Source organism: Melospiza georgiana, chromosome 5, assembly GCF_028018845.1.
Source record: "Melospiza georgiana isolate bMelGeo1 chromosome 5, bMelGeo1.pri, whole genome shotgun sequence".
Taxonomy (NCBI): Eukaryota; Metazoa; Chordata; class Aves; order Passeriformes; family Passerellidae; genus Melospiza; species Melospiza georgiana.
The window spans coordinates 33,138,385-33,160,553 of NC_080434.1; the positions used below are offsets into that span (position 1 = coordinate 33,138,385).

Genomic DNA, 22,169 nt, shown 5'->3' on the forward strand with positions numbered 1-22,169 from the left:
CTTAGAATTAAAAAGGCAGAAACAGGTTCGTTCAAGAAGCATTGCCCCATTCATAGAAAAGTTATTACAGAAACTTTTAGAGTTCACAGCAATCTCTACACTCCCACATTTGTGAAGATTCAGGGAACATCCAGGTTACTTGCTGGGAGAGACATTGAGCTTACATTGTTTTTTCAATGCTTTTTAACAAATTAAGTTGCATAGCTAATGTTCAGTGAACTCGGCTCCTTTAGCTTGATCTTTAATTCGAGTAATTATTTTAAAAGCTGGAGACACCATCTCCCTTTACTCAGTCTCTGGAGAGGATTCTTACACTGGAACACACAGTTGGGCTTTTTTCACAGGGCTGTTTTGCAGCATATTCCCTTTCAACAAAATTTATACACTGTATTCCTGGCAAAGGGAAGAGAGCTGTGATCCAAGCAAAACTTGGGAAATACAGAGGTCTTCCTTCTGCAGCAATTCCTGCCATTGCACTGTTTTGTTCACAGGTCCAGAGTGTCCATCCCAGGTTACATTACAGCCCAAGGATGGCAGCTACATGCCTACTCCTTCAAGTTCTACTGCAAACAGGAGCAAGCCATGAGACTGAGCACTGAGAGCATCCTGTCTGGAGCTCTGTGCCCACAGCAGCCGAGCAAGGGCGCCTGGGCTTGCCTTGCCGACAAAGCACGAGCCTAAGCCCAGGCTCGAGCCCAGGCTTGCTCACATTCCTTCCATGCTAGCAGGCTCTCAGGCTCAACTTCAGAGCCCTGCCGAGGTGGCAACACAGAGCCCAGAGACCCAAAGGTCAGCAAGGTGCCTCGTACAAGCCAGAACCCGGCAGAGTCCCATGGCTGGAACCTCACACCTGCCTCGTCAGGCACAGTGCAAAAGCTCTTCCCCAGGCACGGGAAAGCCCAATGGGCACAGAAGGCCTTCTCCAAGCTTGTATGACATGGGAGTTGTACATCATGGGAGACAGCCTGCCTTTGCTTCTAAAGCCCAGCTTCGGTATAAAAATTGATCATTCACCAGTGATTAAAAGGGAGAAACATACTCCTTTATCCCGAGTAAGAAGCACTCACATAGTTACAGAGAATCATTGCATCTATCACGTTCTGGTAGGAGCAGTTCTTGCTCTTGGGCAGCAATAATCTCCTTTCTATGCACATTCCAGTGATATGCCAATAACACAACAGAGACACAAAAGCACTCTGAAATGGAGAGCATTTCAATATCCATTCAAGGCATCTTTTGCAAAAGTTCACTGATATCATCCGACTGGTGAACTGGAACTGAAAAGATAAGCTAGGCAGGTGGACAAATGACAGCTCTAATTTCATTCCAACACTACCCTAAATCAATACTCTATTCTACAGCTTCTCTCTAACATAACCCTCCAAGTGCCTATCAAAGATGCACTCAAGACTTTGCACTGGTCTTTCACTGATTTCCAACCCCACCCTGCAAGTAGCTCATGGCTGCAATCCAGACTTTGTCCCTGCACCCCTCTGGCCCCACTTGATGAATTCTCCCCATACACTGTCCTATCTCAGCACACATTTCTTCCGTTCATGCCAGTGGAACTACTCATGCAGGACTCACCCCAGCACAGCACTTCAGCATGGCCTCAAAGGCCAATGAGTTGAATTGCCTCAAGGCCAGAAGTCACCTGCACTGAAGATTTTTGTGGGACTAAGGCAACAGCTCCACATTTCCAAACATTCTCGCTGCACTGATAGAGGTGTTACTGCACTGACACTCCATCACCAGCACTACTGCTCCCATGAAACCCCGCTGACACATCTACTGGGACGGTACTGCTCAAACCCCATCCCTGCTCACCTAAGAGATCATGAGATGTCAAACAATGGATGTGGAACACTCCCATGGCACCACAGGCTGGCTCGCTGTGCCATCGAGGCTCTGGAACGGAGCTTTGCTGGGGACACAAGAGAACAAAGCCCCATCTATTTTCCCCTGGGGATGGTTGTTCCTGCCCAGAAGAACACACAGGCAGCTCTGTTGAGGAGGGCTGCTGGTCTTGAGCCGTGCTGTGTATCTGCTGAATGCACCAAGTGTCAGCCAGGGAACTGAGCTCAGACTAGACAAATTTAACAAGAATTTAGGTAACATCTGCTTCAAGATGACCACAATTGCTAACTCTGAGATCTCAGCAAAATGTGCACCTCCAATTCCTGTGTGTAAGAAATACACTTCAATCCCAGTGCAATAGACAGGTCTGATGTGCTCAAATGCCACTTTTCATTGAGCTAGTGAGCAACTATTTCCCAGCTTCATTCTTATTAACCTCATATTTAGCAGCCTTGATGAAAAGACCTTTACGCTTACATTGAAGGGCTGACAATGTGTCTGAAGTGTTATACAGCCACTACAGGTACAATAAAAGCAATTAACTTTTGCAACCTTCTGTTCAAGGTTAAGAGTTTAAATGAGCTCAGTAAACCTTCAAGATGTGATTAAAATGAAGTAAAAACTTATTAAAAAAACTTAGGAGGAAAACACCATAATATTCAAGTTGCACACACCATTGAAAAAGAGACACAAGTTCTGTTTCTGCATCTACTGTACAAAATAGAGAAAACTGAAAAATTTTAGTAAAGATGAGTAGTTGGCACGCAAGACTTCAGTTGTCGTCTTTGCCATCAGATTACACATCTGCACAGTCATCAAAATCCAAGTGTTCGCATGTTTCGCTCAGAAAAAGTGGCAGAAAAAGACAGAACACACCACAGGAAAAACTCCTATGTGAAAAAAGCGAAAAATTAGTTGGACATGCAAACCACCAGGACTTCTTGCATAATACCAGCTCATTGTAATAACTTTCAAAAGAAAGTAAAATTCAATCTCCCCCGGGGAACAATCACATCAAATATCAGCAACTTCACAGATGAGCAGCAGTCACCTCGTAGAGGTCAAGAACAGAGGTACCATAGCTCTGTATTGTTTATAGATTATATGTAATTTTATTATTAATAACATTATATTACTAACTATATTTTGAATAATATGAAATAGCTTTTATAGTCACCATTAATAATAGAATGAAGTGATTTGAGTAATCCTCAGTCTTAAAAGAAGTCATGGAACAATTCCCACCACCAAGTTCTTAACTCACTTTGGGATACCAGAAGTATGGATCAATACTTATGAAAGGAAAATTAAGGCTTCTTTCAAGACAGAATTAATACAGAGTATTTAGCAAGTATTTATTATATGCTAGCAAAACAGGAATATGATCCTGTTCCCCTATAAAGGCAGTTATATAATACAGCTAGAATTTGAAACACTTGGAAAATTCTCTTCCTCCACTAAAAGAATTTCCTTCGGAGTAGAAAATATATAGATCAGCCATATTCTCTCTCTCCATACGTATTTATATATATAAATAATAAAGCTATTTTAAATCCACCCCTCAGTCTCTGTTTTACTTTGGCAGCAGAATGAACTTTCCTAATAGCACACGTTTCTGGAATGCAGAGGCTCAAAGTTCATTTGCGCTGCAGATTCAAAGAATTCCAATATTGATGACATGGAATCAACTCTTCTGGTTTTTCTGGTGAGAAATTCAGATAAAAATTCAGGGCTGTCTGCAACCTCCTCTGCTGTGCTCAGGAGGCTCAGCCATACTCCAACAGCATGGCTCTACATGCCTACTGAATTTGGACAGAAATCCACTGTTCCAAATCAAACTGAACGCCAAGAACTGAGATGGAGCTTTCTCTGATTTTCAAATTTCTCATAAATCTCCATGCAGCCTTACTGCACGTGCCAGTCCCTATGGCAAGTTCAAATATGTTCCTTATGTGAAAGACTCATAATTGTGTATGTAATTCAATGACATTTTATCTCTTCAGTTAATGTAATTAAGCCATTGAAAAGCAAGAGCTCTGCAGCTTTTTACTTATGCTATGCACTGTTTTATCACCCAATTATGGGTGCAGTCATTGTCTTTGACACTGTCCAACAGCAATAAAAATCATTCCTGCCACAAACTGCGCACAATCCTGAGCAAACTCGGGAGAAACGTGATGCTACAGCGACTCAAAGTTCAAGGGCAGGGAGGCAGAAACCTTGCTTTGAGTGGTTGTGGGAATCCACTGCAACCTCAACCATTTTATAGCTGTATCTCCATTTCAAGCCCGGCAGTGTGAGCTAAGAGAAAGACCTCTGCCTCCCCATCCAAGCCCTTATGTTTTGAGGGAGCACAAAAGAGGAGCTTTCCTTCCACCAGATGCAGCACAATGACACAGACATGCACTCCTTTATCAATATTAACCATAAACTGCTATTACTGGGTTTTCAAAGAGCACTCCCCGCTCTTGTGAGCCTTCTAAGTGGATTTGAAGCCGGAAGCAGCTAATTGACTTGGAACAAGTAGGAGTTACCAGTACCCTTTTAATTTGCTCAAAGCAAGAGTTCAAATTCTGAACCTAATGCACACAGCAGATATGTGTGAGGTGGCTCTCTGGAGCGTGACAAGGATGCTCTCGCAGTGGGACCATGAAGGCATCTCAGCGGGACCCAGCGGCGCCACCGCTGGCAGCAAAGCATCGCCAAACCCTCCTTCCAAGCCCTCTGCTTCTCCCAGCCCAGGGGAGGAACTGGGGGGCACACCAGTAAAAGCCATGCTGTTTTGATACGGACGTGTATAACAGCGTCATGGCATAAAATCCACAAAATTAAATTAAAGAAGAGAAACTGGTTTACTAGCAAACCTGCACTGACGGATGGCATGTACACACACTTGCTGAACCCACAAGGCCCATTTTTGGGCACCCACCTCCCAAAACAGCACATTTCCCCCAGATTTTCCTTTCTCAAAGCAACACCTTTCCCTTTATGACTGCATCTTTCTGGCAAGGCAGCACCTCCGACTGCAAATAGCTGTTCGCACACTTACTGGCAGAAAAATAAGAACAGGTTTTTTTCTTTAGCCTCTCATGCAGCAATTTTCCTTCCCAACCTTGCCCAAAACCCCTTCCAGCTTATTAATTACAGCTGTCCAGGGTGGCAGCATTAGAAAACCTTCAGCCAGAGACACGCTCAGCTCCTTCACCCTGTCTGATAAGCAGGTAGATCTGAAAACAAAAGGAGTTACAGATTTTTCCTTCTCACAGGGATGTTTTTCTTTGAATTGCACTTTGTGCATAAATTCAACCTTTTCTTATCAGCTTAAGACATCGGTAACCGAAGCATTTACCTTACACTCAACACATTTTAAAAGCTCCTCTTAAAAACCTGCTGCAAGTGATACCACAAGACAGCACCAGTACATGAGGCTGTTTTCTGGCTGCAGAGAAGTTTCAAGATCTAAAATTGTAACATGGAAGTTAAAGGGAAAAACCTGCACAGTTCTGAGCTGCAGAAAATCCTGCCAGACCTTGCTGGGAGCAAACCGGATGAGTGCAGGGTGTTACCTGGCCAGGAATGCCCTGTGCACATAAATGAAAGCTTCATCTCTCCTCCCCACAGCTGGAAAACAAAAGAAAAGGAGAAAAAAAAATCCATAATTCCTTCTCACCCCACCACCATACCTTGGCTCCCTACTCATCTGAGGTCAGCAGTCTACAGTTGCCAGTCCCTTGAAATCTCGGGAATGCAGGTCCCTTAAGTCCAGCAGCTGCTTTTAAAAATGCAAAATTAACTAACCCTGAGCTCAGCAAAAGCAAAGGGTAAGTTACAAACAAATCCTCCTAGTTTTTTTGGAACTTCAAAGTCTGTGTTTCCTTCCTAAGAAGCTGAAGAAGCATCCCTGCAGATTGCACTTGCATTTGCCCTTCCAATCCCACTGACCCTCAGCAGCAGGTGAAGTTGATGAGAGCTAAAATCACCAGCTGAAACCAGGCTTTGCAAAATTAACTCTTTCATCACCTAATCCCGGTGTCAGCAGAAAAACTCTGAGCCTGGAATGGCAGTTCAGGAAAGGACTAGGACAGATCAGCTTATGTACCATGCTCTGAGCAAGCACAGATGCAAACAGTCCCGTTTAATTACTTGGCACAGGACTGGAGATTGTGAGAAGAAAATGAAGTCTCTCATTCAATAGTTGCTGGGGTTTCGGAGCCTGAAGGTTGCTTTGGTCAGGGGGCCTCTGTACAATTTCCTACTGATCTCAACCAGAATAAGAACTAGGTGTATTCCTGCAGTCTATCACACCAACACTTAGCAACATATTCTGTCCCACACACAATATATACAGCTTGGCACACTTTGTGAAATCCAACTAGTGAAGCTTTTATCGTTCGGTTTTTGAGTGGGTTTTTTTTTCGTTGGTTGGGTGGGTTTTTATGTTGTTTTTGTTTTTTTAAACAGAAAGTATGTACATTATGGGAACAACCAGAACAAAGTCCCTAAGCAGCTGGGAGCACACGCACAGAGTCAAGTTCAGATGCACCTCTGACACAAAAGGAGCAAGTACCTATATATAGCACATGGAGCAGTTCCCCAGGGGAGCTGCTACTGCTCGGATCTGCCCCAAGGCCCGACCTTGCTCCTTACGCGCCCAACTTTACTAACGGGAGCAGCTTTGCGGAACGACTCCACGGAGCTGCCGCCACGCACCCCGAGCCCCGCTCTCCTGGGAGAGCACGGCGCCTTTTTCCATCATGTCGTGAGAGCTCCCTGCACACCCGAGTGTTCCTCCTGAACGCGAGGGCTAAAAGGATGCACTCGGAAGAGAAGAAAAATCTGTTAGTAACTAACGCCGTACAGAAAAAAGGAACAAGCCTCAAGATGGTTAAATCCTCATTTCCTCGTGTGCTCTCGCTATGGATGGCAGCGCTTCACAGGAAGCACAGAAAGGGCAAACAAACAGGTCTTGGATAATGAAACACTCCATACAACCATACACCAGGTGGATAACTGGAAACCCGGGAAAGATGAGGCTGCCTATTCAGTGGCTGCTAACAACTCACTGAAGATGAACTGTAACGGTAAAGAAAGTTTTCAAACACCATGAAGCGTTTTAAAAGTTGGCTCCAGCAGAGCTAGGCACCGAAAAAGACACCGAGGACGGAGAAACGCAGCCCGGCGTTTCCACCCCCGCTCCCGCTCACTCACCTCCGGGGCTCGGGTTTGCGGCGTTCCTCCAGCTTGGCGGCGGGCGGCGGCTGCGGGGCAGCCGGGGTGACGGGCGGGCGCTGCGGACGGGCTGCGGGCGGGCTCAATGGGGCATGGCGGGGGCCCTACACCTGCCCCTCCGTGTCTGTGCCCGTGTCCGTGTCGCTGAGCGCCCGCGGCAGTCCGAGCGAGCGGCGCGGCTGTGCTGGCGGCACCGGCCCGGGCCCGCATTTAAAGCCGCCGGCGGGCTCGGCCGTCCCCTCATCCGCTCCCATCCCGGCCCGTCCCGTCCCATCCCATCCCCGGCCGCCGCTCGGCGTCACGGGGCCCGGGGCGGGGAGCCCGGAGGAGGAGTCTGAGGGCCGGGGCTGCGCTTCCCCGCCCCGAGCCGCGCCGGGGCAGGTGCGTGCTTCCACGGCTGGAAGCGGAGGGCAGGGGCGGCAGCGGGAACCCCCGCCGGCTGCGAGTGGGGCTGGCAGTGGGCACCCTGTGCCTCAGGCCGGGAGATGCCAGGCCCCCGAGCAGGGGGATGCTCTCCCTGGGGGCACAGCCGCGATACTGCCGCGGGCTGCCCACGGCTTCTGTCGCACGCCCAGGGCAGGTTCCCTGCCGCTGGAAACGCACGACCCACGGCGCTTCCGGGCCAAAAGCACGTAGCGCTGGAAAAAACCCAAGCAAACAGAATCCAACCAAACAAAAACCTCAAAAACATTAAAAACCCAACAAGAACAACAACCAACCCAGGAAAAATATAGAAACCATAATTTAGTCAGTTCATTTTAATTTTCCACGGAAATAGTACCTTATGTGTTGCTTCTCCTTAACTTGGAGCATCGCAAGGTTCACCTTGCTTGCCAGCCCAGTCCTAGTTCCTCCTCTCTCTCCTACACAGACACTTCCATGGACACTCATCACCCTTTCATAGGTTCCCTCCAGACTGCTGTTGGACAAGAGAAGCAGTGCCAATATCCCTCATCTTGTTCAGTCAGCTGTAGCTCCTGCACTCAGCTTGACTGTCCAGGCCAAGGTGATGAGATCCATAAAATATTTTTAAACCATGGAGCTCTGCAAAAGGCTCACAAAGAACATGGCAGAACAGCAATCCATCATGGGAAGTACACAGACTCCCAGGGGAACAAAGGAGGCTATTGTAGCTCCATAGGGGGAAAACTCCCCTTCTTCAGCAAGGTTTATGATTACTACACAGCAACTGCCCCTTCAGCTGCTCCTCAGCTATCAAGCTCCACCTTTGTCACCCATCCAAACTCTGTACTGGGGAATAACACGCAATCCATTTGCTGGGCAAAAAAAGCAGCAGCAACAGAAACCACAGCACTTGCAGAGCAGAGGGAGAGCGCTGCAGAAGGATCTCTCTGCCAAATTCCTCCTCTCCTTTCTGCTGCTGCCACCCCTGTGCTGTCCCCAGACACTGAGAACAGAAGATTGGCTTTAAGTCACTGTCCCCTCATTCTGTTCCATGTTTTCCTGGAAGATCTCAGAGCCACAGTCTGCACATGAATGGGTCAGGGCTTGGGCTCCTCTGTTCGCTTTAATAAAGCCAGCTTTTTAAGGACCAGTTTTTCAACAGCCAGTGAGTTTCCAATGGGCACAGTGGTGCCTTCCATCACTTACAACTGTATTTCATTTCAGTTAATGACAGTTCCTGTGTTAACAGAAGCAGAGCACCACATCAGTTGAGAAGTTTTGCGTGCTCAAGTCCTAACCCAAATAACTGTACATCTTCCCTCTTCCAAAGGCTCCAAAGCAAGACTGCTGTCTCCATGCCCTAAATCCCTAATGATGTGCCAGTTAGTCCGTACCTTCACTTCACTTCCTTTTTAAATAAACTAGGGAGCTCCTGAAGAAAAGACACATTAGCTACTAGAGAAAATTGCTGTTGTTTTTTGCCACTTAGATAACTCATGGGGGTTTTGGGATCCCTCCAAGCATCATGATCCCTCAATGAAAGCACCTCATGGATGCTTCTCAGCAGCTGCCTCTTAGCTCACTGTTTCAGAAACAAACCTAATTAACTGTACCAATTCCAGTTCCTGACAATTCACTCTAACTTCAAATACTGTCATTTTAAACCTGTGCATTCAATTTTCTGGCTAAAAAAAAAGGTTTTTTATCAGGATGCCTGATTCCAAGTCAGTCTTTAAATATCACACTGCTTCATTTAATCATCTAAAACGCTAAGGGATCCATTTCCAGAAGTCCGTAAATTAAGAGCCAGGCAGTTGTCTTGACCAAGTTTAAAAAGGAGTACGTTCTCTGTGCAGAGAAACACCCATAAAGTGCACTAATAACCCTGTCTGTCATGGTGACTGACACAGTAAATCCCGCTGGCTAGAGTGGGCTTGTGCGGCGCCTGTATGTGTGTACATTCTGGCACTACCCTCAGCCCTTGGCTCTCACGTCCCCTTGCCAAACCTCCTCAGTCGTCTCCAGGATTTTTCTCTGCTCCATTTCATAACCAGAGAGGAGCTCGTCACTCAGCACAGCAGCCTGCTAGCTCTGCCCTCCCTGCACAGGCCACAGAGAAGCAGCTGGATTTGGGAAGACTTTGGCTGACTGTTTGAACCTGCCTTCTGAGCCCGCTGGCTTCAGTCCCGCTCACAAAGCTTTGGTGAGGAAAAGCTCTGCTGACAGCCTTTGCCGACATCCTGGCCAAGGCAATGCCTCAACAGGGCATGGGACAGGACAGCACCTTCACCCAAATGCCTGCTGCTCTACAGCAATTTCTGATCTGCCTTCTCATCCAGCACACACACATTTTCCTCCCTCAGCTAACTCAGGAACTCGTTTTCCAGGGAGGTCACACAAGGTATCACTGTCATTGACCGTGTGTGACATGTGTATGGATAATGAGAACAGGCAAAGTTCTGATGGTAAAGATTAGAGAACATATACGTGCGCATGCTCGGTGGAACTGCTAGGGTAAAACTTTCCCTGTGGGCAGGTTATTCCATAAATACATCTTGCAGCATTTCTGGTATATTCCTCGGAAGCCACTCATGCTGACCACAGCATTGTCAGTCAGAGGTGATGCTGAATGAGATGGAAACTGGCAGCTCCTCCACTTCCAGGGGTTTGTGCACACTACCCAGTGATAAAATATTTGCATTGGATTAAGTCACAAGTAATTCAACCTAAGTCAGGAAGTTTCAGAGTATAAAGATTGCAATGGAAGGATCTAGGTGCAGAGAGACCGCAGCCACACTTATCACAGAGGCTCTCAGCATTTTTCCTTGGCTGACAAACGTCAGTGCCAAGTCATCATGACAAGAGCGGCTCACCCTGAACACACCTGTGCACGCAGCAAATCCTAGTACAACAACAAAATCCCTCACACACGTTTTCAGGACTCAGTCCTCCATCACAGCTATTCCTTGTGACCTTGAGGTTTCAGGGGTTTTTTGGTCTGTTTTACATAGACATGGGTACTACAGCCTTTTAGCTGCTGAACTCAACAAATTCCTGCACTGCATTCCTTAGTATTACAGCTGAATTAGCACTGATTTCCAAGGAAACCACAAAAAGCAACTCTGTAGCTCCCATATTTGCATTCGAGTCACCAAGAAGCAGGACTTGTCTGTCCTTTCCATCCACTTCCCAAGAAATCTAGACAGAACATGGCATCTCAGCAAGCACTCCCTGATAGCTGACTAGTAAAGGTGTAAGGTGAGCAAACCCATTGCTTTTGGAAGCTTTTCTAACAGTGCTGCCTCAGCAGTGAAAACAACATGCACTGGGGTGCTGGCTCTCTAAGAGCACCTGCTCAGCCCTGCCTGCCCATTCCCTGGGAAACCACTGCAGGGCCCTTGGAAGAAAATCTGCCAAATTCCCACTGACTTCCCTGCCCTGGCTCACTCATTTAGAAGAGGCAGAAACAGGAGGTGCTGAAAAACATTAAACTGCGGTAAGACCGAGCAGAACACCAGAGGGTTAAGGGGGTTTTTGTGAAGTGCTTGATGTGCCTTTCATTAATAATGCACCATGTCTGCTTGAGAGCAATGAGCCATCCTGAAGCACTTGGAGACCCACCCAGGTCACAGCACTTCCTTCATTCAGGGCACAAGAGCCTGGGGATTTCATCAGCTGGGGCTATTGCTTCTGGTGCCTTGCAATACTTCTGCTAGCTCCTGAAAGCATGGTATGTTCACCTCAAGGGCTTAGAAAACACAAGTTGTGTTCCACTCCTCTGGGAAGCAACACAGGTTTGGGCTTTGCAGCCCTGTGAGCAAGCCTTGCCAGTCTCCTACCAACTTCCAGGACTGCACTCTCTAAAAAAACACCCCTTATCTTTCAGGCAAGAGCAACTCCTCTGAGAGCACACTGAAATGCCATACTTTGTGCATCCCTCTCTACCAGGAGCCCCGGAGCTGCTGGGGCCAGGAGAGGGAGCCGGCAGTGCTGCTCAAGGGCCCTCTGCTGGGAAGCACCCCTGCTCCCCGTGCCCCCCAGGTCCGCAGGCAGCCCCAGGCGCAGCCCCCCCGAGGGGCGAGCTGCCAGTGTCCCCTCAGCAGTGATCATAGGGGCAGCTCAACGCCCTGGCCCCAGGGAGAAAGCAGATTTCATTTGCCTCGAGTTGAGTCCTGCTCTGTGCAACAGGGAACGAGGCCAAAGCAGCCTTTGGTCAGGGCCAAAAACGCAGGGCTTTGTTAAAATAAAGCAAGTTTGTTCCTACACCCACAATACCCACTGAAGGGTAGGGCCTGAAACACACACTTCCACCACTTCCAGCTGTTGGGACACTGGGACAACAAATACTCCCCCTCTCTGGAAGAGAGGGCTTAGGAAGCAGCCCAGCTGACTGAAGCTCTTCTGGGCTCTCAAACACATCACCTGCTCTCTGCTTCAGAGCAAAAGCAAGTCAGAAGGGACACAGATCCTTTCACTTCTCAGGCTAGGAGGGAAATCCAAGGCTGAAGTCACACCCCTTGAGCACAAGGCTCATTGTACCCACATAAAAATGGGCTACAGACCTGACAGGGGCGATATGGATGGGCTGCAGTGGGACGAGCAGTATTTACATCAGAAGGATTTCCTCTTCTCCCAGTTTGTCCCCAGCTGTCATTTTCATGAGTTTCTTTCTCTTCCTGATTCCTCAGCTATTGGCATCCTGTGCCAAAAAAAAGCCACCAGGAAAGCTCAGAGGGATGGGCCAACAAGCCCTTCAGCCCTTTGCAGAGCACCTGTACTGTGACCCAGACCAATTCTTCTGAGCACCGAATCCTTACAGTGCAACTAACCAGTGTCTTCACCAAGATCCTCCTCACCTCCTGAGCACCAGCTCAGGAAGGCTTCTAATATTTTATCACGGACTGGAAGGATGAGGAGGAATCTCACCCACTCTCAGTGGAAGGTCAAGTCCAACAACATGACTAGTACAGACAAAAATTACAACCTGGAGTCCTCCAGTCAGCCTTCTTACCCTCTGGTTGGAAATAACATCCCACAAGCAGATGGTGACAGGCACCAGGACTAGAAATGCTTTCCCTGATGTACACTACTTCTTGCCTGCTTCTCTAAAATTGAAACCTTGCCTCTACAACACAGAGCATCTGCTCTTGAGCACCTAATATCCTGAAGGAAAAAGCAACTTGAATAGCAGGTCACTGTGATCCTCTGAATTCAAGACTACATCTTTTCCTGATGCTAAGAAATGCCATGTGGGACACCTCCACAGAGCTTTGCATAAGCCAAACTTTAACTGCAGGAAATCTGAAAAACACCATCAGTAACACCACAGATAAATCACCGATGTTTGTACCTCATCCAGCCATATATACACCTGAGCAGTCTTCTCAGATAATGCCTTACAATGGATACTTGGGAAATGAGCTATCAAACTACCACCACAGGAAAGTACACAGTAAATCCATGGACATCTATATTGCTCTGCTCCAGACAACCTACCATCAATTGATTTAGAGTGTCATTTAGGTTACTGTTCTTGGAACACTATTTTCCCCTCACTGTGCCAATTTAAACAACAGATACTCCTCTCAATGTTTCTTCTTTTTCTCACTTCATCTCAGCTCTTTGCATTTAACCATTTTCCTGTTGTGATAATACAGACTATATTCCCAGGGAAAAATGTGTTTCCACTGGTTAACTTTTCATGTCTTCCCTCTGCTGGCTCTCTTTTGATATGGAGAAAAAGGCTACCCAGGAACAGCTGGTACTTATAATACATTGTATTTTCCCTTTTGTCATTTCATTTCTCAACTCCTAATAATTTTTCAGGACACAATTTGTGATGCCACACAAAGTTTGACTTTTGTTGTTTTGGGTTTGTTTTTTCCTTTGCCTAGGGCTTCAGTTTATTATACCATTGTCTATCCTGGGTCATCAGAAATGTTTTCTTTTCAAATAATTAAACAGCAGCATCATTCACAGCTTTGGATTTTCACATCTCTTGTTCTGTCTCTCATCTTTTATATCAACATTTCCTAAACAAAATATCGAAAACCAAACACTGGCAGGTCACATTTAGCCAGAAATTTGTACTCTATAAATAAAGCTTTGAGGACTTAACGACTTTTAAATTATTTGTTAGGTAATTCCAGCAGAAACAGTCTAGTTTAGAGCAAACAACAGTTCCCTGAGAGCACATGTAACTCCAAAAGGGCTTTGCCACTTAAGGGCTGTTTGAAGAGCAAAGCATTCTAGGAAAAAAAAAATCTGAGTGAAAGTGAAACCAGAGAAATGTGCTGTCCAAGCCAAAACAAGGCCAAAAAATAAGGCAAAAGCACCCCTGAGAGCTGGCTGCTCTTTCAATGCTCTTTCCAGCTCTGCAGCCTTCTGCTGCAGAAGCTCCTGGAAGTGCAGGTAGATGAGGAATACCCCCTGCATATAGCCCCAGACCTTTGGGATTCTTCCCAAAGAAAGGGACAAGCAAGCTGAGCTGAAACCTTCCAGAAGCCACACACTCCACCGGAAAACCTTTGGATAGATACCCTGTAGGTATGAAAACCTTGCCTGTATCACTGAGTTGTGCATTTTATGTGAGGCAGCACCAGGAAGTTAAGATGAGAAACCTGCCCACAAGACCTGTTGCTGAAACCACCTATTTAAATACCTCTTGTGGTTACCTCCAGCAGCAGTCCCTAGCAAAGGCTGCAGCCAACCACCCACATCCAAGCTCCTCTCTACAGGAAGGAAGCAATTTGTTGAGCAGGAGTTGAAGGGCAAGGAGTGCCTGCTGCTCTGGAAGCACTGGGAAGGGCAGGCAGTAGAACTTCAGGAGCACTGACCTGTAAGAACAGCCACAAGGTCCAAACTGCTACATACAAGAGATGAAATGTCCAACTGGCCTCAGCCTCTCTGGCCTTCCAGCAAGCAAAATAAATCCGAGGCATCTCAGCTTAAGACTAATAGAAATTAAGGCACTGTATGAAATAAAAATGTGCAGAAACAATATCTTCTGCCTTGAAAACTAATAAAGTCAGGCTTCACTTCAACATTTGTGTAGCAACAGGAGATGACTGCTCTGAGACAACATCCCACTCTGTGTGCTTTAGGGCTCAGGCCTGACAGAGTATCCACAGATATTTGGGACAGCATGTTCTGGTGGAGCGCTTTAACAAAATACGAGTGCTGTCAAAGGGCAGGCTTTCATTTTATGCTTGTTCAACTCAAGAATAAAATATTGCCTTTGGAGAATCTCACATATCGTTTGATTAATACAAGCACATCAGGACTATCTCCATTTGTCAAAGCCTTGAACTTTTGGCTGTTTTCCCCCACATGCGTGGTCCCACCTCAAAGCTCCCATCCATCCTCATCAAGGGAGGGGACATCCTCAAGGCCCCTACCAGCTCATCCTATGAGGCCAGAGCATTCTCTTACCAAGCTGCATTGGAGCAGGCAAGAGCTGCTCTCTAGGGCATGATGTCTTCATGTACAGCCTTGCTTGTGGTGGAAAACGCAGCCTGGGGCACTGACATCCTTTGTTTCTCCCCTGCTGCAGAGGCAGCATAATTCATGTTCAAGCCCTGGTGGTATCCCTAGGCTGAATGTGTAACTATTCCAGGTGCCCTACCCATGATAGGGACAGAGGCAGTGAGGATACCAAGGCAGCAGAAGCTGAGGGACACTTTATTCCCATCCCTCAAGACAATGTCTTCTGGCCTTTTCTTTCTTCTTTCTTACCTATCTTTGTGAGGTTACATTCCAAGACTCCTCACTGAGTTGCTGGGGATATTCCAAGGGATATTAATTGCTGCTTGAAATGACTTCAAAGGATCTTTTCTCCGTCTTGTATTAATAGCCAGAATGAGGAAATTGGTTTGGATTTCATACCTACATCTGCTCCCCAAGTCTCTGCACATTTCAAAACCCCATCTTAACCCAAACCTCCTGCTATTAAGGGCTCCTACTCCATGCAGGCACTCACACCCATCCCTTTCCACTTCCCCACTGATCTACCACCCTGCATTCCAATTGGCAGCCAGAGGTACCAGAAATAACCACAAGAAAGGCTGCCATGAAACCTCCAGCCAAGTTTTGAAAATCCAGGCCCTTGACACAAGCCTCCATGCTTAGAGGGCTTCAGCTGAAAGCAACCTGAACTCAGACTCAAAAGGTTTGTGTAGCAGGGATCAAATATCAAAAAAATGTAAATGCAATTACCTTTTCTTTCCCCTATAAAAGCATGCAGGATAACAGTTGTTCTACAAGGCTGTTAGTGCATACTTGTAACAGTCTGCTGCTGCTCCTGCCCCTCCGGTACTAGCTAATGGCTGGTTTTCATTCCTAAGTGGTTCCCCCAGCCCCCCCGCCAAAGTCTATGCTACAGTGATTTTGGAAACTGGGTCAAAATGCAATTACTGCATTCCCATGCTTTGGGGTGGGGAAAGAAAATAAAAGGAGGAAGAATGGCAAGAAGCGATGGCATTGGCAGCGAGCCAGTGCTGTGCTCCCCACCCTGTCACCTGTGCTGCAGCCCCAAGTGCTCCCACAGCGGCTCTTGTCTCCCAGCATGGGCATCAGGGAAGTCCCAAGGCAGGGTCTCCTGGAGAGACGCTGGTCATCCCTGCCCTCATGGCTATGCTGGAGGTTGGGAGCAGGTGGAAGATGCAGCTGGGGATAGGGAAAAGACCCTGAACCAGGCAGCAACCCCTGCAGATGACAAGCAGTGTCTGCCTTGCAATTCTTGGGGAAAGCTGTAGCACCCAGATCAACTCTCCAAAGCTCTCCCTCAGGATGCCATTCCTGCCTTTTCCCTTACTATGGCATAAGCAATATATCCCAGCACTTTGGTTCTCCTGCTCCACTGCAAACATTGTCCACGGGAGAAGGAAAATAGTGTGTTTAGACATGCCCTTACTATTGTCACACTTAGAGCACAATCTATCATACCTTATCAAATTGCACATCATCAGCATGCACGTGGTTTGTGACAACACATTTACGAGGCTTTTCAGTACGGAAAAGGAATCACTCAAAGACTTATTTATGCCACGTCTTCCCAAGTAGGTCTTTCTGAGAAACACAGAGCCCATTATACACATCCCTGCCTTCCTCTGTCCCTCATTGTTCCTTGTACACACAGTTATCACAAACCAATTGCCTTTGCTGCTCCTCTCCTTGGCTTTGTTTTGCACAGTTCTCAGAATATCAGCTCCAGCTCTGCAGCATTTGCTGGCTCTCCTCCCAATTAATAACTGCAGGTTAGAGTTGGGTCGTTATGGCTGCAGACTAATGCAGAAAAACATTCAACAGCTTCTGAGAGATACACAACCTTTCTCTTCCTGACACGGAATGTGGTTTATCTTGCTATCCCAGTGTTCCAGGGAGATGTTATACCACTTGTCTGAATGATTTAAACAGATCAAAAAGTTGGCTCCACATGAGCATGTGCTGCTGACAACAAGCCACAAGGCTGATGTTATCCGAGAGGTAACTGTATATGCTAGCACAGGCTAGACAGATCGCATGTGGGATAAAAAAAATAAATTTTCATTAAATCACTCAGTCTTCATCCACATACCAGCAATTAAACAAGCAGGAACACAAGGCAAAGTGACAGGTTTCCACTGGATACCTGAATTCTTTCAGACTTGTTGCAAGGCACAGGATTGTGAAAACCCCAGAGCTGGCTTTCTGAGGACTCTCCAGTTCCTAATTTCTCCGGAAAGCTCTCCTATTACAATAACAGAACTGGTGCAAAAGACCTTGCCCCTGAGAAGAGTCTTATGCAGGTCATGACCCATATCAACAGGAGAAACTTGGTGAAATACCAAGTCTGGCACAGAGAGAAAAGGCGGAGTTATGATTTCAGACTGGAGATCATTGTACCCTCTCCTGATCAACTCTGGCTCTCAGCGTCCCGCCCCAAACCAGGCTGCCCAGACCTACCTCCAGTCCCTCCACAGATCCAGCTGTCCCATGGGCTCCTTGAGCAGGAGAACCAAGGGCTCGCAGCAGCTCGCCTTCCACATTTGCTCCAGTTCTGAGAGGCAGAGCCCAGCAAATGCTGTCCCACTCGAACGGACACTCCAGCTCCAGGCCTGTATGACATTTACTAGAACCCACTTCTTCCCGCCCCGCTGCCCCCCCAGAGAAAGGGATCAAAATAGTTTCCCCCCCGTGACATTTTGCTTCATTGCCCGGCAGGCTGTGGGAGCGTCTCCATTAAAGCCTCTGCAAGCCAAGCAAGAGCAGCAATGCCTGCCACCCCAAAGTGGGGGACACCCCAGGAACACCCAACCTTCCTGCTGCAGGCACAGAGGGCATGGGGTCCAGGACAAACTGCAGTATGCCTCTGCTACAATTTGCTCTGCAGATGCCACAGGTGAAAGGCGAGCTCTTAGCCCAGTGACTCTGTAAGTAATACGTGTTGGCTGCCTGTCTGTGGGACAGACTGCCCATCTTGGGGCTGAACCTGAGCACCTGACCCTTCACCCAGCTCACCAAGGCCCATCTCTCCCCTCATGTGTTTGTCCTGGAAACATTGTGCCTCCACAAGGCAGCCCCACGTCCTGCTGTGTGCCCTCCCCACACTGCTGCTGTGGGACCCCAGCTCAGGGCAGCATGCACGGACGTGAGGACACGGCATAACCGCGATCTCGTGTTTCAGCTCCAGGCTGCCAACAAGCAGAAGCAACAATGAGAAGGGAAAGCTGCATCCAGTTCCAGATGAAGGCCAGATAACATCTGCCACCAAAAGGGAGAGCTGGCACTGGGAGCCAGGATGTACATTTTCTTGATGTACAGAAGCACTGAAGACATTGGAGACCTGTGGTTCAGCAGTGGACTCCAGTGTTCCTCCCTTTTGTCACTTGGGTTACTCTTCACTGCACTTACACTTGCCCTCATCCTGGTTCTCAACCCAAAAGCAAAGGCTTGACTACCCATTCAAAAGGCAAAATATGCCTCCACAAAACCCTTATCTCAGACACTAAGATGGGTAAAATTTTCTATTTCTATTAATTGTCCACAGCCAACTGTCTTGGAGCATAGAGTACACCTTCCTTCCAGTTGTACCTAAACCCATCCTTACTCCACAGTTACAAGCAAACAGAGTTATGTGCCTCCCTTTTCAAGGCAAGCATATGAGATAAAACACCAAACCCAAAGGAAATCCCTTTTCCCTCCATCTCAGACAGTGCCAGTCTCTGAAAAGGCATGACCTGGCAGTGTGAATGAGCTCGGGTCACGTATGGCTGAAGCAGAGTTTCTGCTCTCTCTTTGAAGTCCTGCAGCAGGCGTAGCTGTGGTAACGCCGGCTCGGCCGCGCTGTTTGGCTGCTCCTGTGCAGCACTGCCAGCACCCTGCTTTGCCCCAGAGCCTGCTGAGCTGCACCAAGGGGCTCACAGCCTCTGCTCCCAAATGCTTGGGATGGAAGCAGACCAGGCACACGGGGAGGTGCTCTCACCTGCCACAGACACGTACAAAGAGGAATGCACTTAGTCATCTGCCATCTCCAGCATGGAAAAAACAAACCAGTTTAACCCCACTCTAGTGCCTTTCCCATTTCCTTCTCATTCCAATGCACCTCCAGGCAATGGAAACTCATTATTAGCCTCCAGTTAAGCCTCAGAAGAGATTTTCCTTTTGTAATTAACTCTGCACTACACTCACTTTTTCCTGCTACCTTTTTGCTAGGACTTCTGGGAAACAACTCTGAAAACATTTTAAAACACAATTGATTTAAGGAAGGGTACTGAGTGATAGAAATGAGCATGGAAATAAATTCTAGAAATAAGATTCAGACCAGCATATTAATTGTGCAGTGCAGAAAACTTAGCCAGGTTTTTGCCCCCTGAGTTATCCAAGGACAGTGTCCACAGGAAGATGTATTCTGATGCATACTGGTTTAGGAAGCAGAAACATGGCAGTGTTTTCATACCTGGTCTAAATGAAGTCAGTAGTGCTGTTACCTGGGAACATCCAAGTCTGGTACACCTGAAAGGGTAATCACAGCCTGACAACCAGTCTGTCAGGTTATTCTGTTTTGGGGGTTTTTTCCCCTTTGGAAAGCTGGATTGTCACCCCCTTACATTAAATTGTATTTAGGAACAAAGTCGAAGCAATACTGCCCCTGCTCCAAGAACACCTAATGAAGAACTGAATCCTGTTCAATTCAAAGGCACAAGGTAGAAGAGAAAGAATGAAAAGACAGAAAAAGAACAAAGTAAAGTATCCAGCAGTTATTTCTCTTTTAAATCTTAAGGATTTCAGTACATTGGAAAGAACTTACTGTTGATGTCATTAAAACTCTGTTTGGAAGGGGCAATGTTCCGAATTCAGGGTGCAGCCATTGTAGAAACCAGGAGAATTTTAAATTCTTCAGCTCCATGGAAATTAATACCAGGTAGGGGAGGGTGATTTATAACAAACCAAGCTATTTTTAACTGCCTCTTAAAATGTACATTTCTGGCTTCTACAGCTAGCACAGGTGTCAGACAAGTAATGGGTCATACTAAAACACACTGCAGTACTGAACACTCCAGGTGTGCCCTTAAAGACAAGTTGCAGAAGGACAAGTGAAAGCCAATTCTTTCTCTGGAGAGCCTGCTTCCAGCACAGGCCATACAAAACCCACCTCTGCTCAGCAGGGCACGCACCAGGGAGCCAGTGCAGAGCTGTGACAGGAATACACTCCAGAGGGGACAGCTGATCACCAGGACCCTAAAAAGGAGCAATGCCAGACTCTACTTCTTGCTCCTTGTCCCATTCCTCCTTTATCTAAGGCCTTCTTTGGAAAGAGGAGCCTGGCCCCATCCTCTTGAATCCATCCTTCAGACACTTGTATGCACTAATTAGGTTCCCTCTCAGTTTGCACCACCCCATCCTGCCAAGTCTCTGGACATCCTACCAGAGAGGATTGGATCTCTTTCACAGGAATGATGGGCAAGTCACATGAATGACAAGCCACATCCCTGCTCAGGCCAGCTCAATTCTTAGCTTTCACCACTTGTCTGTAAGGTCCTCTAAATCTCTACTGAAAACATGAAGAAGCACAAGATGCTCTTGGAAAATACACAGTTCAGTCTCAAACATGTTTGTTTAGAAGTGTTTCAGAAAGAAAAACCCATCTCTTTTATCTGTTGAGTTGTTGAGGCAGCATTGCAAACATCTTTAAAATACACTATTCCATCCATTTGTTAGAAAATTAGTAGTTTATATGGATCCTGTCCACAAGTCTGACTACTTGTACTGTGCCCTTGCTGAACATCTTTCTTTCATCTGATTTTTGGCCAGTATTGAGGGAAAGCTCAAGAGAAAGAGGACATGTTGCCACTTCAGATCTCTCTCTCTTGGGGTTCTGAGGTTTAGCAATTCTGTATCTAACACTTACTTACTGTTACTTTCTGGCTGTGCTGATTCTCTCCTCAGGAAACCGATTTTTTTTCACTTGTATTGCTTCCTTATTGGTGGAAAGGTATTGGTTAAATCTGCACAGAGCCTGTCTTAAACCAAGACTGTCATGGACAGACAGAAGAATTATAAAAGAAAGAACTCATCAAATCAGGCCTGCTCTGTTAAATTTATAGCTAGCCTGTCATTTCTTCTAAGTGCAGCTGAGTAATTTACAAGTTCCCATCCAAAAACAATCTTAATATGAAAGCTTGTTAACATAACAACTTATTCTTAGGTGAAAAACAACTAGCACCTGCATAAACAATAAGATCTGTCTCATGCAAATCAGTAGAAAAAATATGTAAACTAACTATAAATACAGAAGTTTGATACACATGCACAATACCATGTACTAACCAATAAACTAAGTGTAAATATACTGTCCACCAATAAGATACTGACACCAATAAGATCTGATAATCCTATTAAATATGACCTATACAATAAAATTCAGCATTTCTATATGAAGAAACTGAATCCCATCTATATATTAATGCAACACAAGACAAGCCCCAAAATAAACACTGGTGAGGAAAGAAGGGGGGAAAAAAATTTCAGAGAACAGTTTTGCTGCTGTCTGTAGAATGAAGATCCTAAAATCCTCTTTGAAGATATTTTAAAAACCAAAGAAGAAAGGAATTAACGTCTTTCTCTTATTAACTTCCCTCTTGGTTGATTTGTCAGTGGGACCAGTGTTAAAGACTCTGACTTGAATTTCAGAAAACACCACTGACTCACCCAGAACCCTGCTCAGGTTTCTTAAACTCTCCATGCTTTGATCTCCACAAACGAGAAGCCAGGAGAGCTTCCTTCTCAGGGAGCCTGAAAAGTGACAAGCACAACAGTCCTTGAAGTGAAGGGAGAGCACTCACAGCCCTGCATTTCACCCATTCCAGAGGGAGTGCTGAGCTTAAAGGTCCAAGTTTATTTCCTGGAAAACTTGGCTCAATTGATCCATTTACAAGTTCAAGGCTTTCAAAATGAGGGCTCATTTTAATTTTGAGAATTTTCCTGTTAACAACAACAAGTCATCTGGTTCTTCAGTTACAAAATGATTTCTTTTAGCACTTCCTTGGTGACAGAGGAAATCACAGGAAGAAGGGACATGGGAGACTTACAGCTAACCACATGTCCATACATCCTGTCCAACACCTGCCTTACAGGAATAACACCATTCACTCCTGTTGCTAGTACTACAGGAGGCACGGAATGGACACATTGTTTAAGCA

At 46.5% G+C, this 22,169-nt stretch overlaps 1 protein-coding gene across 2 annotated transcripts in view; it reads right to left on the bottom strand.

Moving 5' to 3' along the window:
* SLC4A4 (solute carrier family 4 member 4) overlaps positions 1 to 22,169 on the bottom strand; it is a 146,441-nt gene that overhangs the window by 108,626 nt on the left and 15,646 nt on the right. Inside the window, exon 1 of one of the 2 annotated variants that reach the window (XM_058024754.1) lies at positions 7,066 to 7,222. The exons of the other annotated variant lie outside the window; for it this stretch is intronic. The gene's annotated coding sequence lies outside the window, so the exon portion shown is untranslated. Of the gene's footprint in view, positions 1 to 7,065; positions 7,223 to 22,169 lie in introns of those variants that run through there. 2 annotated transcript variants of the gene reach the window in all.